The following is a 17,403-nucleotide window of genomic DNA, read 5'->3' as shown; positions in this document are numbered from 1 at the left end:
TGAATTAATGAAAGTTTATATAATAATAAAAACGCCATCTATTGAGTACGTTATACACTAAAAGCAATACCACTATACAGTAGTAAGCTTCGTCTTCGTGTGTTTGAAGCAAATGTAGATGGCAGTATACACATTTTAACTACTTTAATCGAATCTAGATGGCGTTACTAACACGTGCGTATTAAGTTATTTCATTTTCTTGTAGAATAGTGAGTTCTTGTAAATCATCAGCAACCCATTACTGTCCCACTGTCGGGCACGCATCTCCTCTCAGAATGAGAAAGATTAAGCCATAGCCCACTGCGCTGGCCAAGTATGGTACACGTATTGCGTATTGGTACACTTTACGTAACTTTGAGTTCTTTTTTTTTATAAGTCTCAGGTATGCAGGTTTCCTCACGATAATTTCCTTCGCCGTTTAGCAACCGACTATTAATTTCTAACACGCAAATAACTTCGAAAAATCTGAGGTGCGTGCCTGGGATTTTAACCTCGGACCCCTCGATCGAGAGGCCGAGTTACTTAAGCACTAGGATATCACTGCCTTGTCCCTGTAGTTCCGGGACCAGAATAGGGCTACAGTATCTCCTGCTTGTCGTAAGAGGCGACTAAAAGGGGCTTTCGGGGTTGCGGATGGTAAGAGTGGGAGCTCGAACCGTCCGGCCAACGACCCCGGGAAGGACGGCGGTATGTGTGGTCGCATACCGTCGTGTACATCGGACGGTGGGGTGATTCAATCTCACTTGGGCGGAGCCCGACGGGGCAGTGCGCTGAGAGGACTCCGGTTGCGTTCCTTTGGAGATCCCGGAGTCCTCTACGCAGCGCTGAGGACGGCCACCGGGGGGGTTTTAGTGCGGTAAAAATCCCACATAACCCCGTGTCGCTCCCACGGCACCGGGTACCTTTTGAAGGTTTCCCCCTCGAGAAGAAAAAAAAAAAAAAAAAAAAGGATATCACTGCCTGTTCGAATATTGTTTATTATTTGTGACAACAACAACAAAATTAAAAAGTGTTGTTTATAGTGCAGAAAAAAATAGAATACAATTTTGTTGTGCCTGATCTTGTAAATAAAGGAGAGAGTTTATAAGACTGTTTCCACCGCGTTTCAACTATAGTACAGGATCCCTAGTATAGTTTTCATCATTTATTAATAACAAGCTGATTTTTCGTGAGTAGCTTCGTTTCGACAAGACGCCCAACATTTTTCCTTACAGCAATGTTGGTAAATGGTAGCTTGATGGGGCAGCAAGGATAAAATATGTTGACCGGACGAATTCTAAAAATTTATTACTAACCAAATTTTTCTTTGTTAATTATCAAGATAATTATTTAAATAACGTGAAAAAATATTTGTCCTACAAAATATAAGGTTTTTATTAAGGCGTCCCCCCTCTCCAACATGTATCATAAACAAGGCCATGAAAAATAATTACTAACCAGCTGATTTTTTTTTTATTGGCTGTCTACCATTTACATAGTCTACCATGCACATTGTCCTACAAATTACATGGTATGTCATCTCGGACCTACACTTAAAAGTTGTAGTACTAATACTTAATGTAAAAATAATTAGTATCAAGCTGAGTGTTCCAGAATAGCTTCGTTTCAATGAGACGCCCAACAAATTCTCGTACGAAAGTTCTCGATTGTGGTTTATAACTAAAATAATAGGGATGAAATATGTTGATTTGACGAATCAAAAAAAAATATTACTAACCGAATTTTTTTTTATTAATTATCGAGACAATTATCTAAATAACGTGAAAAAATATTTGTCCTACAAAATATAAGGTTTTTTTTAAGGCGTCCCCCCTCTCCAACATGTATCATAAACAAGGTCATGAAAAATAATTACAAAGCAGCTGATTTTTTTTTTATTAGCTGTCTAACATTTACACAGCTTACTACCCACATTGTCCTACAAATTGCGAAGTACGTTATTCCAGTCCGCCAGTTTTATAGTTTATTTATATTATATTATAGTTAAATTACAAATCTTGTAGGATTAATAAAAGTTACCCTTTTTTTTGTAGGACATTGTTTTATTTAGTTAAAAATTATATTATCCTATCACGTGATACCTTTGTCCTACAGTTACTAATAAAAAAAAAAATCCTGCGGAATTAACATCTTTTCAGCGTAGGTCCGAGATGACATACCATGCAATTTGTAGGACAATGTGCATGGTAGACTATGTAAATGGTAGACAGCCAATAAAAAAAAAATCAGCTGGTTAGTAATTATTTTTCATGACCTTGTTTATGATACATGTTGGAGGGGGGGGACGCCTTAATAAAAACCTTATATTTTGTAGGACAAATATTTTTTCACGTTATTTAAATAATTATCTTGATAATTAACAAAGAAAAATTTGGTTAGTAATAAATTTTTAGAATTCGTCCGGTCAACATATTTTATCCTTGCTGCCCCATCAAGCTACCATTTACCAACATTGCTGTAAGGAAAAATGTTGGGCGTCTTGTCGAAACGAAGCTACTCACGAAAAATCAGCTTGTTATTAATAAATGATGAAAACTATACTAGGGATCCTGTACCACTAGTCTAGCTATACATATAATAGCTTCTATATGACTAACTAGGGGACCCGTGGCCACTGGGCGTTAATTATGTTTTTGAGATGCAATTATGTTGTGAGAACTAATAGAGAACAACATTTTTGATGAACATTATGTTCGTCTATACCGAACAGTTTAGTTAGGGCACGCCGGTAAAGCATCACATCTTTCCCTATTTCCGCTGACTTGATATAGGTACATATGCCATTATTTATCTCTGAACTTTTTGTTTAATCGTTATAAATTAGCGGACTAGCAGTTTTACGCGAACTATACCTATTTTCTTGGCTGACCACCTTCTCATCCACTTTTCACTTTTCAGACGCGGTTTTAGCAACCGCAATTGGGCTACATAGCGTTTTTCGCTCCAAAATCTAGCGTCCAAAAGCTATCATCTTCGCTATCGCCGTGTGTGTATAGCATTTATCTTAGCATCATAGCATTTATCTTTTTTAATATATTAATAGCAAACGAACCTGCAGTCCATGTGACGGTGTGTTCTACCGCCTATGAACATTTGTGATCAATCCAGATGAGATAACATTTCTACATGAGTTTAACCACAAATGCGCTACCATCCCTCAGAGCTAAGTTGAAACGATAAAATCAGCAGCGCTTAACACTGCTGTTATTAGGCACGAATTGGTGACGCAGTATTGCTGTGGTTGAAGGTGGTAATGTGGTTCGACTCTGGCGGCACCACCGCCACACCTATTTCTACCTAATAACAGCAGTGTTAGGCGCTGCTGTGTTCCGTGTTAAAGGGTGTGGTAAGGGAGACATACTTTTCCGAGGCGTTCCAGCTTAGTCCTCAGGGGTAGCGGCACATCTGTGGCCGACCTCAGATAGGAATATCTGATCCTATCTGGGGTTGATTACAGATGTCCATGGGCGGCATTAGCCACTTACCATCAGGTGGACTGCATGCTCGTCTGCTGATCCTATATTATAAAAAAAAAAATGCTTCCGGAGTCGAACCATAAAGGGTTCTTCGGAAGCAACTTTAAAAAAACAAATCAATCGATTTCTGATGCCAAAATTAGCATATTTACTGTTCATACATTGACATATGATGGTGATTGTAAGGTAGAAGACCTTTGTGGATAGAGTCCGGCGGCACCACTGTCACACCTATTTCAATTTTATCGAGTCAACAAAATACTCTAAACAATCTTTTCCCCAGAGTTTAATAAAAATGGCTCTACAAAGGCACGTCTGCGGTATCTTTGTTTAAAATTAATTTTTACTTAGCAGTTGGTGCCTGGAGCGTATTTCTTTGTGGTTTTACGATTAGGTAAAACCGAATTCCCTTTATCCGGGTAGCTGGGTAATTGTGTATACGGTTATGTTGATCGGAACGATTTGTGTAATACGTCAAACACAAACTTGCTTGTTACATTGAAGATGATGAGCGATAAAAAATATTTTATTGTAATATAGGAGCATATATTAGTAAAGATATATCGCCGCCTTATAATTTAAGGAAGACACATACGTAAAATGGCTGACTGTTTTCCCATTATGTCTCCGACTGCCATGGTGTATTTTACGCGGAACAATGCCGACATGTGCAGTTAAGTGGTGCCAAAAACAATACGAAATAGAAGAATAAGTGCGCGAAATATCGGTTCATTCATAAATACTCTAAACTACATTTTTTTAATATTATTCAAACACGAAAATAGATGACAGTGATAATTTCAATTGTCAAAACTAGTTACATTTTCTTGTTAGGAGTGAGTAATCTTTGAGCGTGCAGTCCACCTGATGGTAAGCGGCTATTGCCGCCCATGAAAATCTGTAATCAACCCCAGATAGGATTAGATATTCCTACCTGAGGTCGGCCACAGATACGCCGCTACCCCTGAGGACTAAGCTAAAATGGCTCGGAAAAGTATATCTCCCTTACCACACCCCCAAACCAGAACAGGAACAGCAGCGCTTAACACTGCTGTTACGAGGTAGAAATAAGTGTGGCGATGGTGCCGCCGGAGTCGCACCACAAGGGGTTCTACTACCTTTATATAATAACAAACGTACATGAATGACATGATCAACTACCATCAGCTGAATTACATTCTCGTTTGCTCCATAAAAACATATACACATCGTAAGCTATTCAGAAAACGCCAGGCATCGCTTTTCTCCGAGGATACGACACATTCTTAGAGTTATTCAGACGAATGATCTATTTAATTTCATTATTTAAATCCACATTTGTTTTCTTGTGTAGTGAGCGCACAGGAAGATCAAACGTATATCTCGATAACTCGTTTTCAATAAGTTTTCAGTTAATCATATATTCATTGAGCAGTATATTTGTATATTATTTTTTAAAACCCTAGTACTCGAAGGGCTCAAGTTTACATAAAAGATATTTATGATATATGCCCTTGTTATTTTGAGAGAAAACCTTTTCTAGAACTATATCCTAGTGCCTTTTACAGCAGCACTAAGGGTTGCTACCCTGTATGGAGCTCAGCCGGCTAAGAAGATTAATCTGGGAGAGAAGGATTAAGTAACTTGACTATTATCAGAGTAACCCTATCCAGTAAAAGTTGAAGATTTTTCCTCAATTGCTGAGTCTTGCTGAAAATTTGTTAGTGCGTCGTAGGACTATAAAATAAATAAAATTAATTCGCATCCTACATAGTAATCGATGGTTTCAAATACTACCGACCCCTTTTTTTTTGTTTACGAGGGGGAAATCTTCAAAAGGTACGCGGTGCCGTAGGAGCGACGCAGGGTTATGTGAATTTCTTACCGCACTAAAATCCCCTGGTGGCCATCCTCGGCGTTGCGTAGAGGGCTCCGGGATCTCCAAAGGAACGCAACCGGAGTCCTCTTAACGCGATGCCCCGACGGGCTCCGCCCAAGTAAGCTTAGGGCGCTTTTCCTGTCGCGCGTGTTTACGCCCGCACGCGCGTCCCGCTCGCACGCATGCCTCTTGCATCCTATTATGTCATACACAAACGCACACTGGTCTCGAAGACTCTGGCGAGGTTATTCATGTGTGCGTGTGGCACGCGCGTGCGGGCGTAGAAACGCGCGACAGGAAAAGTGCCCTTAACGTTCGTCTGGTGCATACGACAGTATATGACCACACATACCCCATCCTTCCCGGGGCTGCTAGCTGGGCGGTTCGAACCGTCCGCAATCCCGGAAGCCCCCTTTTAGTCGGCTGTTACGACAGGCAGGGGATACCGAAGCCCTATTCTGGTCCCGAAACTACAGGGACTCAAATACTTCCGACCCACTTAAGTATTTACTAGACGAGAGGTCACCAAAGCAATGAGATAACATTGATGACGCAATGACATTTCATATAGTCTTGTAAGACGTACGCAATTTGAAGGTAGTTGTAAAAAACGTAGCAGAAATACCGACAAAAGGTTACCCTAAACACATTTCTAATAAAACGTTCAAAACAATAGTTTCAAGCGATATATTTTTCAGTCGACGCCTTATCATTATGTCTACAAAGTTTTATATCGTATAACAAACACAAATTGGATAACACTCGCGCAAGCGTACAATAAAATTATGTATTTGTTCGAAATCGCATTCAAGAAAAAGAGACAAAAAGATGCCATTCCTAACCCGAATTGGCGAATAGACCATCTAATGATATCAAACTTAACGATATACGGGGTGTTTAAAATCGGTCGTCTTATACGATCGAATAGTTTCAAAGATGGTGTAATTTATTTTTATTGTCAACCTTGTTACCAAGAAATAGCGTTTAGTTTAGGTTGGGGTGTTTTGACGGCTGCTGTCGTCCGCCATTTTCCATTATGGCGCTGCTAACGCGACATCTATACGGAGTTTAGTGTCATCGCGGACGTAGCGGCGTCGGGTCGTTTTACAGCGCTTTGTTTGCGACCTTTGTATATTAAAATGACACGGAAAATCACTCTGTATACAAATAATTCGTATTCATTCGTCACAGTGCAGCAAATAAAGCGTAGATGCTAATAAAATTGTGTTATAATCTATACAAATGGTGTAACTAGCGAAATGAATTTATCACGCCGCCTGTCTTCTGTTTGAATTGTGAACCTTGTGGAATCGATTTTTAGGTATTATTAATGAAATTAAAAGCATACCAGTGGATGGTATTGTTATTAGAACCTGTTCAGTTTACCGTTGACTTTGTCTGATCTTCTCGTGAGGAATCGATAGGTGATAAAAAATGCATATTTTGTTCATGGTTTCGTAAGGGTTACTCTTACTACGGTACCGGTTGAAGCGTTTTGGATGGATCTGTGGTGTTGATGGTACCTGCAGTGCGCTTAAGTGATGGTGATTCTTGGTTACATCGACTGTGATTCCGCTGTTCCGTGAAGGTTAGTAAACATTACAGTTAAATATAACGAAACATTACATACCCGTAACAAAAACATTGTGATCTGTTTTAAAACTAAAAATACTTTCAATAAATTTTAAGTTCACCGATTTGTTTGGTTTTTAATAAAAAAGAAACATCTTTTGTTCGTAAACATTCACAAACGTTTTTATTTTTAATTTTATTTTAATTACGCAAATAACATCGACCGCGAACGCCATTTATTCTGACGTTTTTTTTTTACAAACATTAAAATTTATATTCAGCCTATGCACACTGACCATAAAGTCACAAGTGTGAATTATTAATGCCGAAACGTATTGTAATAATAGATAGCGTACGAGGGCTGAAACTATCGCGTGAATACATTTTTTATCAGAACTAAAAATCTATTCCATTGTTCAATGCTTTGACACACGAAATTGTTATGATAGATCAGTGGATAATTATTATAGATAAGTAAGATTTATAATGCTTTAGGCTTTGTCATTGACGAAAAATACATTATACTGATTATAATCATAAACAATATTATATACTTTTATTTGTTTGTTATATAATATAATTCTATTATACTCCTAACATTTAAAATATTGGTTAATCCGCTTGGCATTTAAAAAGGGCTTTAGAAAGCTTGGCAGGTAACTGGTTTTCTGGTGTATTGGGTTACAGCTTAGCCTTTGCAAAAACAAGCATTAATACATTATGCAAATTATAATTGCACAGCTACATTTAATAATATTGACTGAGTAAGTAAATGAAACTTTTAAATGTTAACTAAAAAGTAAAAACCATTGTTTTTGCTTTGTTATGCTAATTATTTTAATTTCCCACAAACAAAATTATTTATTTCTTTTTGCAAACATAAATTAATGAATATTGCATTAAGTTATTTGCATTTTGTGCAATACATATTAAGCTTACCGTATTTGCCATGCATTTGAATAAAATTATTCTTTAATAACAAAATTTTAATCTTTGAGACAAAAGGAGAGAGGTTTACACTTTAGTAGTACAGATACTACTTAACATACCCTTAGAAAACATGTTACTACCAAAGTGGTATAACAGAACTGTTCTAAAATGTTTGAAATGTTTTACTTATTTATTTATTATGTAGAATTTTAGTTAGTTATATATATATACATAAATTTCCTCTAAAAATGTTTTTTATTTTTCAAGAATGAAAAAAAACAAATGAGTAATAAATATAAGTGTCAATAACTTGAATTGAATAATAATAACAGTAAAATGAATACCTTGACAAGTATTAAAGTAGTAAGTTCAAGATAATCTGTCTGTCACAATCTTCAATATCATAATATTCTGGGCTACTTATACGTTTTGTACGAATTATTCTTAATTTCAGTATTTTTTATTGATAGAACTGAAGATTATTAAAACTGTTAATTAAACAGTTACCATCATAGATATAGTACTAATAAAGACGCAGATAGGTTACTAACAAAAAAATCGGCGCTTGTTGGTGGCACTCATAGCGAGAAATGCACACTACTTTTCAAATATTATATTTAAGCAACACACCATAGATAAGTAAAGATTACTCACTCCTAACAAGAAGATGTACCCAGTTTTGAGAATTGAAATAGTTGCGTAAAAAAGTTTTGCCACGTCTCCGTGCTAAAATATCCCTAAAATATTTGAAATAATTATTTATTTGTTATTGCAATTATGCAGTATTAATTATTTATTCGTAAATTTTCTCTAAAAATGTTTTTATTTGTCAAGAATTCGAAAAAAGAACTTACTTATCAGCCGTTTGTGGCTTCATTCAATTTCAAGGCGGCGAAGTATCTTTACTAATCTATGCAACACACTAATAAATAGTCAAGAGGAGCAAGTAGGACAGCATGTCTAACTGAATGTGCAAAAAGTAGTATATCTATGGTTACCATACTCCAGTAATTATTATAGAATTTGATACTACTACGTAAACCGAATACTTTTTAAAAATAATTAACTGATTAGGAGTGGCGGTGGTGTTTCAGTATTAAAACACAGTTTTTTTTTTATAATATTGGAGTAGCAGATGAACATGCAGTCCAGTGGCTACTGCTGCCCATGGACATCTGCAATCAACTCGAGATATGATTAGATATTCCTATCTGAGGTCGGCCACAGACGTGCTGCTACCCCTAAGGACTAAGCTGGAATGCCTCGGACACGTATGTCTCCCTTACCAGTACAGTGTTACCTATACCTATGTTTTACCATCTGTTTGTGTTATAATTTGTAATTGAGTTCTTCTCCATAATGAAACACCTTATGAAGTGGTGGTAATCATAATCATAATCATAATCATTATTTGCTAAATAAGGTACAATGGATGTTAACACAAAGTATTATTTCCTCTTATTTTACCTTTAAGGCGTGCAAATATACAGTCAGGTATGACCAAAAATATTTACAATATTATTTATAATATTAAATAACAAATTGTCAGATTAATACACACATCACAATTTTTTTTTTTTATATAAATATCAAACATTATTAGTCATGCAATTAATTAATATAATAGTAATACATTCATAAATTGTCAAAAAAATTTTTAAGGCTGTAAAAATTATTAAGAAGAAGCCATTCATTTAAACGCTTTTTAAAAACATTAATAGGCAGATCTTTTAAATGGTCAGGTATTTTATTAAAGATTTGAATAATCGAATCGGTAGTTGTATTGACGTTCAAAAAGTGCTCTGTAAAGAACCTATTTTGAATAAAAAAATTGATTTGATTTGATTAGACATATTATATTTAAATGGGGTGGCATTAACAAAAAATAATAAATCTAAAAAAGACTAAGAGCATTGTACAGTTCTTCAAGAAAAATATATTTATTTTTTAATATAATTACACATTTTTAATAATTAAGTAGTAGAAAGGAATTTGAACAAGTGTGCAACATATTTAACAGAGAGATTATAGTTTAGTTAAAAATTATGTTATTTTTCATTTATTCAATTTTTTCTTTGTCTATTTATACTGCAAATAATTTGAAATATTATGCAGAAATGCTTACTAGAAATAGATGACTACAGAGAGAGATACAGAGAGAATAATGAAATATTATTATTTGTTAACTACATTGTTCTAATAACAATATTGTTTACAATTCTATATTTGTTGTTCTCAGAACTTCAGTTAGTAGAACCCTTATATAAACATTGAAGAATATAAGAAATAGCCTAGTCATTTGAAACTGGTCCTTACAATCAAGAGGTTCGAATTACAGGCAAGGAATCATTTTTGATGTTATGTGCATATTAGAAATTAATTATAACTTGCTTGAATGTGAAGGAAAACATCCCTAGAAAACCCACACACTTGAGAGTCTTGTAAAAAATAAAGTTCTCAAAGGTATGTGAAGTCTATTTGCACTTGGCCAGCGCAGTGGACTATGGTCTAAATCTTACAGTCTGAGAGGAGATCTGTGCCCATCAGTGGGAAAGTAATAGGTTGACAATGATGACAAATTACTAGCTTTATTATAATAATGGAGTAAGAGCTAATTCAGTTCACCTAATGGTAAGTGGCTTCTGCTGCCCATAGACATCTGTAATGTACTCCAGATAAGGTAGGAGTCTTACCTGAGGTTGGTCACAGATGTGTTGCTACTAGGCAGGAATGGAACTAAACTGGAATGCCTCGTTCTCGTTCCCTTATCACACCCTTCCAATCAACACAGCAGTGCTTAACACTGCTGTTATTAGGTGTGGCGGTGGTGCCGCCGAAGTCGAATCACAAAGCATTCTACCACTTTCAACCAGATCTTTTATAAAATTCAGATAACTATATTTTATTTGTGTTATGTTGTATGTAAGTTCAGAAATAAATTCTTTATCTATCTATCTATGTATGTGTATATGTAATTAAAATACTTACACGTTTATGTATCGTGAGAAACTGACCTAGAACGGCGAGATCAAAGGAATGCGTTCCTTAGATATGCCGGCATTAGGGTTGCCACCTATCTGTACAAATTAATAAAATTGATATATCCGTTTGTTATGTCAAAATAAGTTACTAAATGATAGCCTATAAAGTTATACCCTTTTTTTGTTGACGAGGGGAAACCTTTAAAAGGTACCCTATGCCGTGGGAGCGGCACGGGATTATGTGGGATTCTTACCGCACTAAAACCCCTCCCGGTGGCCGTCCTCGGCGCTGCGTAGACGACTCCGGGATCTCCAACGGAACGCAACCGGAGTCCACTCGGCGCGTTGCCCCGTCGGGCTCCGCCCAGGTGAGCATGAAACTCACCACATCATCTGGTGTTCACGACGGTATGCGACCACACATATCGCCGTCCTTCCCGGGGTTGCTAGCCGGGCGGTTCGAGCTCCCACTCGTGCCACAATCCCGGAAGCCCCCTTTTAGTCGCCTCATACGACAGGCAGGGGATACCGTAGCCCTATTCTGATCCCGGAACTACAGGGACAAAAGCAGTGATAGCCTAGTGGTTCTCTATTTCTCTAGTTGGTCTAACTCAGCCTTTTGCTCGAAGGGGTCCGATGTTCGAATCCTAGGCCCTCTGATTTTTCAAAGTTATATCCGTATAAGAAATTAATGATCACTTGCTTAAACGGTGAAGGAAAACATCGTAAGGAAACCTGCATACCTAAGAAATAAATAAAAATAAAATATAATAAAAAAATAAAGAAAAACATATCTAGAGTATTATATAGATCATAGAGCAGCTGTCGATAATCAGCGAAATATCTGATATAACTCTCTTTGTTGCAACTGATCTAGGAAAAGGTTGAACCGATTTTGACGGGACTAACATTAGGGAGTAACTTTTAAAAACTCTTAAAAAGTAGGGATCCGCGCAAAAAAGAAGAAAAAGAATCAAGAGTATTACATTAGAGTAGCTGTCGATAATTTGCGAAATATCTGATATAGCCTCCTCTAAAAGTAATACTTGATTTTACTACTTTGGAAACATAGATAAGTATAGATATCTCACCGCCTTGTTATTGAAGGAAGCCATTAAATTTCTGGAACGGCTGACAGATGTGTCAGCCATTTAATGGCTGTCATGGAGTAATTTACGCGGAACAATGCCGACATGTGTAAGTGGTGCAAAAACACGAAATGGACGAAAAAGTGCGGAGAAATATCGTTTAATTCGTAAATGATCTAAAAACTACGTTTTTTAAATATTTTTCAAACACGAAAATAGATGACAGTGCCAATATTAATTTTCAAAACTGGTTACATTTTCTTGTTAGGAGTGAGTAATTGTTATTAATCTATGTTTGGAATATTTTTTTTTAAAATAGGTAGCAACCCTAGCCGGTAGTGATAATGTATAATGTTTGCTTAACGTTAGTGTGCATAGGAAGTCAGATTTCCTAGTTCGATAAAAGATGGCCGTTTATACGTTTTCCTAAGTACTACGAGTATCAAAGATTTTTCTGTGATATCCTAGCGGTATTTATGTATTATGGAAGAAGCAAATGAACATGCACTCCACCTGATGGTAAGGGACTGTTGCAGTATGGACATCTGTAATCAACCCCAGATAGGGTGAGTCCTACCTGAGGTCGGCCACAGAAGCGCCACTACTCCTGAGGACTAAGCCGGAACACCTCTGAAAAGTATGTCTCCCTTACCACCCTTCAAACCAGAACACAGCAGCGCGTATCATTGCTGTTATTAAGCATTTTCAACCCTTACTTAAACCTGTCAGGGGTTGATTTCCTAAAACGTGAAACATGTGTTTCATTATTTCTAACTAGAAAGTAAACAGCTAATTTTAAAAGTGCTTGCTACAAAATATTCGAAAAACTTTCCATCCCTTATTTCACCCCCTAAGGGATGGAATGAAAACAGTATACAGAACCTATAGTATACAGCTAAAAGCTCGCGTAGAATTCAAAAATAGAACAAAAATAAGCTCACCTGAGGAAACTCCATTAGAGTTTCGGGGAATTTTTCTATTTCTAAATTCCCGGGAACAGATTAATTCCTGTATTGGGTTTCCTCAACATTAGAATATTGATACTGGTAGTTTGAAATTCCTAGATTTAGGGTACGGTGTTCGATTACCCGGTATTTCGTTGGTTTATTTATTTTAGGCATAGGTTAGTAAAGATTACTCACTCCTAACAAGAAAATGTACCCAGTTTTGAGAATTGAAATAGTTGCGTAAAAAAGTTTTGCCACGTCTCCGTGCTAAAATGTCCCTTAAATATTTGAAATAATTATTTATTTATTATGTAAATTACGCAGTATTAGTTATTTATTCGTAAATTTTCTCTAATGTTTTTATTTGTCAAGAATTTAAAAAAAGAACTTACTAATAAGCCGTTTGTGGCTTCATTCAATTTCAAGGCGGTGAAGTATCTTTACTAATCTATGATTGTAGGTCAATTTAAATGTAACTTAATAACAAGTATTTCGAACTCACACATGGAGAGTTCCGTAACATCTTTTTTTATTCATTATTTATTTATTATTTCGTAAACAATATTTAGTACAAAAATGTTGAAAAATACTGGTATTTTCTGAAGGCCTCCTTTAGTTTTTTTAAATGTTTTATTTTTAGTATTTATTGTTATAGTGGCCATAGTGTGATAAGGGAGACATACTTTTCCGAGGCGTTCCAGCTTAGTCCTCAGGGGTGGCGGCGCATCTGTGCCCGACCTCTGGTAGGAGTGTCTAATCCTATCTGAGGTTGATTCCAGATGTCCGGGCGGCAGTAGCCACTTACCATCAGGTGGACTGCATGCTCGTCTGCTACTCCTATATTATGAAAAAAAAAAAAGTTATAAAGATTCTGTAAAAATGTCAATTATCTCAAAGCACAGCAGCGCTTAACACTGCTGTTATAACAGAAATAGGTGTCCGTGGTGCCGCTGGAGTCGAATCGCAGAGTTCTACACTAATATTATAAAGAGGAAAACTTTGTTTGTTTGGTTGTAATGAATAGGCTCAAAAACTACTGGACCGATTTTAAAAATTCTTTCACCATTCGAAAGCTACATTATCCACGAGTAACATAGGCTATATTTTATATGAAATATATTTGATAAATAGACTTTGAGGCGGTACAAAGTTTGCCGGGTCAGCTAGTGTAGATATATCTTGTTTCATAATCGAAATCGTGGCTTTTAATTTAAAACGCCGATCACGATAACACAACAGGGAGGTAATAGTTCCATAGAGACAAAGAGAGAACAGATAGATGCAAAGCGTAGGATGACAATGGATTATGGTTTGCACGGACGTTGAAGGTGGTGGACGTTGAACCACGTGGTTCTGGTTCGACTCCGGCACCACCGCTATACCTATTTCTGTTATAACAGCAGTGTTAAGCGCTACTGTGTTCTGGTTTGAAGGGTGTAAGGGAGATATGATTACTTATCCGAGGAATTTCAGCTTAGTCATCAGGGATAGCCGCGCATCTGTGTGACTTCAAGTAGAAATCTCGTCGTATCTGTGGTTGATTACAGATATCCATGGGCGGTAATAGCCACTTCCTATCAGGTGGACTGTAGGCTCGTTTGCTACTTATTTAATACAAGCTGACCCGGCAAACTTTGTACCGCCTCAAAATCTATTTATCAAATATATTCCATATAAAATATAGCCTATGTTACTCGTAGATAATGTAGCTTTCGAATGATGAAAGAATTTTTAAAATCGGTCCAGTAGTTTTTGAGCCTATTCATTACAACCAAACAAACAAACAAAGCTTTCCTCTATATAATATTAGTATTAAGCAAATGTAGTATAGTATAGTATTAAGTAAAAGTAAATCTTAATATTAGTATTAAGCACCGCTTAAGACTAGTAAAGCAAAAATAAATATGGCGGTGATGCGACCGGAGTGGAACCACAAAAGTAGTACCTTCGAAATAGGATAAGAAAATGTTTATCACTTTGAAACGACGATATGAAGGTTCCGAATTCGATTCTCGGCCAATCATATATCTAAATGATGAATTTAGATATCTGCTCTGGGTCTGGGTGTTTGTTTATTTATCATCTATGTGTCTATGGCACCCATTTCAGCGAATCCTAGTGTGGGGCTGTTCAAAAAGAAGAAAATATTTACAAACACACGCATATATTTTTTGCACAGATTAAATCCGCATATACTTATGCATGGTGTCACTAAGTGGCTCTTTAGGACCACGCTTCGCCGACCACCCTTCATATGCGGATCCCGAGATATGTAATCTTAACAGTTGTAGAACAACAATTTATGTTCTAAGCTCATCGGCATTACCGTCAATTTAGAACCCTCTGTGGTTCGACTTCGGCACCACCGCCACACTTATTTCTGTTATAACAGCAGTGTTAAGCGCTGCTGTGTACTGATTTGAATGGTGTGGTAAGGGATATTTGAGGCGTTTCAACTTAATCCTCAAAAATAGCAATGGCTCTGTTGTCAAACTCAGGTAGGAATCTAATCTTTTGGAGGATTACAGATGTCCATAGGCGGCAGTAGCCACTTACCATCAGGTGGACTGCATGCTCATTAGTACTGTCACATTGCTGGGCAAAGGTATTGATAACTTCACCTACCTTTAGAACTTTTAAGAACCCTTAGACGTGTAGATTTCGTCGCCATGTTTTTCTTCACTGTTATAGCAAGTGATAATGATTTTCTAATACGCATGACTTTGAAAAATGCACGTCTACGAATCAAGTCTAAACCAACCAGATTGTGTAAAACTTTAAAAATTACTCTTGAGAATAAGTTTATGTCTACACGACGGAACAAGTTCAAAATGAATAAAAAATAAAACTGTTATTTGATCTGATGCCTACTCTTCTTTCATCCCACCACTCGCCAAAGGATGAAGATCCATCTACCTTAACTGGACCCGTGGCGGTCCTCCACGATTCGGTTTGCACGGTCATTTTTGCCGCGTACGTGCAAAATGTGGAATGAACTTCCTCCTGAGGTATTCCCTGAGCGCTATAACATGGGGCACTTCAAGAGGGATGCAAAAAGAGCTCTCTTACAAAGCCGACGATGCATTGGCGACTCCTCTGGTGTTGCAAATGTCGATAAGCGACGGTGACTGCTTTCCAGGTAGCCCGTCTGCCTTATCGTTAGGTATAAATATAAGAAAGACTCACATTTTTCGAAATATAAATGTCTTAAATGGGAAAATCCTGCATTTTCTTAACGTCTGGGTACACTAATGGCGGAACGCTCACGCTTCGCTTCACACCCCCTAGTTGCGGTGTGTATCGCAAATATTCCATTTGATCTCCGTTTTGAAAATGTTTTGAAAAATAAAACAGTCTAGCGTAGGCCCAAAGGAGTTTACTACCTTGTAATTTATTTTTAGGGTTTTGTACTTAAAGCCCTATTACTAAGCCTCCGCACATAAACCACAATAGATAGACACTTGAAATTTTAGAGTATGTATAATGGTGGACGCTATAGCACCAAATTCTAAAAAAACGTGAAAATAAATGGGGGTCGCCATACAAGAAACTGCTATTTTTAGACGTTTTTTCGCTTTATCAAATTTTCACAATACAATTACTTCAATGGGTTCTATAATAACAAATACAAAAAAATAAAAAATAAATTGGGTGGTACACTCAACGGCAAAAGTAGATCATCAAAATCGGACATTCAATACTAATGATCGTAATTTGCGTCAAAATAGTGTGGCGGTGAAGTGTTTATAAAGCACGAGATTGTCAAGTGTACCAAATATTAACTAATAGTACTGCCGCCCAATATCGATGATCATTCATATACACAAGATCTCTAAAATTATTTAGCGTCAAAAGTAAGAAATGAATGTCCGATTTTGATCATCTACTTTTGCCGTTGACCATACTTATACCCTCCAGACGCGACTTGCACTTGGCCAATTATTTTATTTTTCACCTTTCTTTTTCCGTTCCATCTTTCTCGTACTTAAGTCTAAAGAAATATTACTTCGAGACGTAAAATTTATCATCATCAACCCATTACTGTCCCACTGCTGGGCACGGGTCTCCTCTCAGAATGAGAAGGATTAGACCATAATCTACCGCGCTGGCCAAGCGTATTGGTAGACTTCACATACCTTTGAGATTTTTTTATAAATCTCTCAGGTATGCAGGTTTCCTCACGATGTTTTCCTTCACCGTTTAGCAAGTGATCATTAATTTCTAATCCGCACATAACTTTGAAAAATCAGTGGCGCGTGCCTTCGATTTGAACCTCGGACCCCTCGATCGAGAGGCCGAGTTTCTTAACCACTAGGCTATCACTGCTGTAAAATGTATAATGACTTGTATATGAATATGTGACTAATTTGTCACAGTGCTGTCTTTGATAAATGTTTTGTATCAAGTTGACTCACGATAACACATGTTTAATTAACCCTGTAACCCAATAAACGTTGATAATAGTAGTAGGGATTCACCGGTTCTGGGGCACCGATTTTCCCCCCTCCCCTCTCTATTCACCGGTTGTGGGGCACCGACTTTTCCCCCTCG

The 17,403-nt window shown here is 37.0% G+C and overlaps 1 protein-coding gene across 1 annotated transcript in view; it reads left to right on the top strand.

Moving 5' to 3' along the window:
- Positions 1-6,402: 6,402 nt before the first annotated feature.
- LOC140756947 (uncharacterized) overlaps positions 6,403-17,403 on the top strand; it is a 303,409-nt gene continuing 292,408 nt past the window's right edge. Inside the window, exon 1 of the mRNA XM_073092487.1 lies at positions 6,403-6,922. The gene's annotated coding sequence lies outside the window, so the exon portion shown is untranslated. The remainder of the gene's footprint in view (positions 6,923-17,403) is intronic.

This window comes from Epargyreus clarus, unplaced genomic scaffold (genome assembly GCF_041222505.1).
Source record: "Epargyreus clarus isolate Ecla_fem2 unplaced genomic scaffold, WU_Ecla_fem_2.2 ptg000036l, whole genome shotgun sequence".
Lineage (NCBI taxonomy): Eukaryota > Metazoa > Arthropoda > Insecta > Lepidoptera > Hesperiidae > Epargyreus > Epargyreus clarus.
The sequence above is the reverse complement of the archived record's forward strand: the minus strand, read 5'-3'. Positions and strand labels throughout refer to the sequence as shown.